We start from the raw sequence: 3,213 nt of genomic DNA, 5'->3' as shown, positions 1-3,213 counted from the left end.
AGGCAAGCGCACAACCGCCTGAGCCACATCCCCAGCCCTCAATCTTTTGGTAATAAAATTCATGAAATTTTAACCACCTGCTTTGGCCACTTCTGTTCAACAGTGCTTGAAGTTGCAGCTAGAGAAAATTGGCAACACAAAAGAATTGGAAATAAAATTATCTGTTTGAAGATTACATAGTCTTGTGGATAGAAAACATAAAAATTGTTGGGCTGGGGCTGTAGCTCAGCAGTAGAGTGATGGCCCCGCAAGCGCAGGGCCCAGGATTTCAACACCAATCCCACCAAAAAATAAAAATAAAAAGGAAAAAAGCTTACAGTCCAAAAAGAGCTTTTAGAGGTAATAAATGAGTTCTGCAAAGATGCAGAATATAAAATCAATGCACAAAAATCAGTTATAGGACGGGCATATATCTCAGTGGTAGAGAGCTTGCTTAGCATGTTTGAAGCCCTGGGTTCATTTCCCAGCACCACTAAAATAAAATAAAATAACTTATTGTTGAAGTGATAATGCCACTTACTATGTTTTGAATGTCCCCTTCCCAAAACATGTTGAAATTGTATCGTCATTGTAACAGTATTGAAAGGTGAGACCGTTAAGAAGTGATTAGCCAGCCAGCAGGTAGCGTGGCCGAGCGGTCTAAGGCGCTGGATTAAGGCTCCAGTCTCTTCGGGGGCGTGGGTTCGAATCCCACCGCTGCCATAAGGCTTTTGGGCTGGGGGTGTGGCTCAAGCGGTACCGCGGGCGTGTGCTGTCCGGGTTCGATCCCCAGCACCACATACAAACAAAGAAATAAATATTAGAATTCCCTCTCTCTCTTACTCTAGCTTAAAAAAAAAAAAAAAAAAGAAGTGATTAGAAGGTTTTTGGGCTGGGGGTGTGGCTCAAGCGGTACCGCGGGCGTGTGCTGTCCGGGTTCGATCCCCAGCACCACATACAAACAAAGAAATAAATATTAGAATTCCCTCTCTCTCTTACTCTAGCTTAAAAAAAAAAAAAAAAAAAGAAGTGATTAGCCAATCTTGAATGGATTAATGTCATTAATCTGGGTATGTGCCCATTATAAAAGGGTAACAACCTATTCTTTTTTTTTTCTTCTCCCTCTCCTTCTCCCATCTAGCGCACATGCATGCACACCTACTTGTTCTTACCCTTCTACTTTCTGCCATGGAATGATGAAGAAATTGGGCTCTCACCAGATTCTGCCTCTACATCTTGGACTTTCCAGCCTCCAGCACCATAAATTAATAGATTTCTGTTCATTACAAACCATTGACTCTTTAGTATTCTGTTATAGGGCACAAAATGAACTAAGATATCATTCAAAGCAATCCACAGATTCAATTCAATACCTGTTAAATACTGTATTCTTTTTCTTTATTTATTTTTGGCAGCATAAAAAATTGCATCCTGATATTTGTATGGACATTTCATGTATCTATAGATGTTTACAAATACATGTATAAAGTCAACTGATAACCAGACACTTTGATCCTCACCTTCAAATATAAATCTAAGTCGCCTATAAAACCTCACTTTTTTTTCCAGAAATATACAATAGCATTCTAAAGTTTATCTGGAATATCAAGAGACTCTGAATAGCCATACCAATCTTGAAAAAGGTAAATAAACATGGAGGAGTAATATTTCCCAATTTCAAAACTTACTACAAAGCTACAGTAATAAAAACAATGTGTTAATAACTAGCATAGGCATATAAATAGAATAGAAGAGAAGAGATCTCATAATAAACCCTTGCACTGTGGTGAATTGGTTTTCACAAGGACTGTTCATGGAGTTTTATGTACTAAGGGATTTCTGCACTAAACAGATACAAAGTTGACCACAAGGTGGCAGCAGCACACAAGAGCTACTTGGGTGGTGCTTTGAAAGGTTTGCCAGGAAAGAAAAGTCCTTCATAAGGAATTTACCTCAACATTGTAAAGGCTATATATGACAAATCCAAAGCAATCAATCTACAGAACAGAGAAAAACTGAAAGATTTTCCTCTAAAATCAGGAACAAGACAAGGATGTTCATTTTCACCACTTATGTTCAATATAGTTCTTGAAACTCTATCCAGATCAATCAGGCAACAAAGGAAATTGAAGGGATATAAACTGGAAAAAGAAATACTCAAACTATTTCTATTTGCTAACATGATCCTATAGCTAGAAGATCAAAAAAATTCACTAGAAGACTTCTAGAGCTGATAAATGAATTTAGCAAAGTAATAGGACACAAAATCAACATTCATAAATCAATAGCTTTTCTGCACTCCAATTCAGTTGAGAAACAAATAAGAAAAACCTTCATAATAACCTTAAAAGAAAGGAAGAAAGAAAGAAAGAAAGAAAGAAAGAAAGGAAGGAAGGAAGGAAGGAAGAAAGAAAGAAAGAAAGAAAGAAAGAAAGAAAGAAAGAAAGAAAGAAAGAAAGAAAGAAAGAAAGACCTGGGAATTAATCTAACAAAGGACGTGAAAGAACTCTACAATCAGAACTACAGAACACTGAAGAAATTAGAGCTGTCTTCAGAAGATGAAAAGACTTCTCATGTTCCTGAATAGACAGAATTAATATTATCAAAATGGCCATACTAACTAAAAGCAATGAACACATTCAATGCAATACCTATCACAATGTCAATGACATTAATTCACAGAAAAATCAGTCCTTAAATTCATTTGGAAGAATGAGAGACCTAGAATAGCTAAAACAACCCTGAACAAGAAAAGTGATGCTGGAGGCATCAAAATACCTGGTCTCTTGGAAGCTAACCAGCAGATGCTAAAGAGAACCATCAAGTCCTCTTTCAAATGTAAAAAACCTTGAGGCTTACCTGTGGAAATACCTCCAGCCAACTCCTTTATCCCAAAGGTGGGGGTGACCCGGATGGAAGTTTTAGAAAGGAAGGTGGGGTGACCCAGATGGAAAGGAAGACAATACTATTTTACATACCTATTGCTCCACACTCTGCCCAGAACCATAGGTAAGTTTCTAGGCTGGCAACACCAAAATGTTTTTGTTTTTTTCCTACTATCAGGACTCCTCTTGCATGGTGGGAGTTCTCTCTTCTCCCTTAAATAAACCTGCCCTGTTTATTCTTCTCTTCTGTGATTGTCCATGGATTTGATTCTTCAAAATTTGCAAGACAAGAACCAAGAAGGAAATTGAGCAAGTCAGGAATCTAGTCTCATCTCAAAACTCCAGTTTG

General features: G+C 37.7%; 1 non-coding gene across 1 annotated transcript; it reads left to right on the top strand.

The window, feature by feature from the left end:
• The first annotated feature begins 620 nt into the window (after window positions 1-620).
• Trnal-aag (transfer RNA leucine (anticodon AAG)) lies at window positions 621-702 on the top strand. Its single transcript has one exon. It is a non-coding gene; the product is annotated as a tRNA-Leu (tRNA).
• Window positions 703-3,213: the final 2,511 nt, after the last annotated feature.

The sequence above is a fragment of the Ictidomys tridecemlineatus genome, chromosome 7 (genome assembly GCF_052094955.1).
Source record: "Ictidomys tridecemlineatus isolate mIctTri1 chromosome 7, mIctTri1.hap1, whole genome shotgun sequence".
In the NCBI taxonomy this organism is placed as follows: Eukaryota; Metazoa; Chordata; class Mammalia; order Rodentia; family Sciuridae; genus Ictidomys; species Ictidomys tridecemlineatus.
The sequence above is the reverse complement of the archived record's forward strand: the minus strand, read 5'-3'. Positions and strand labels throughout refer to the sequence as shown.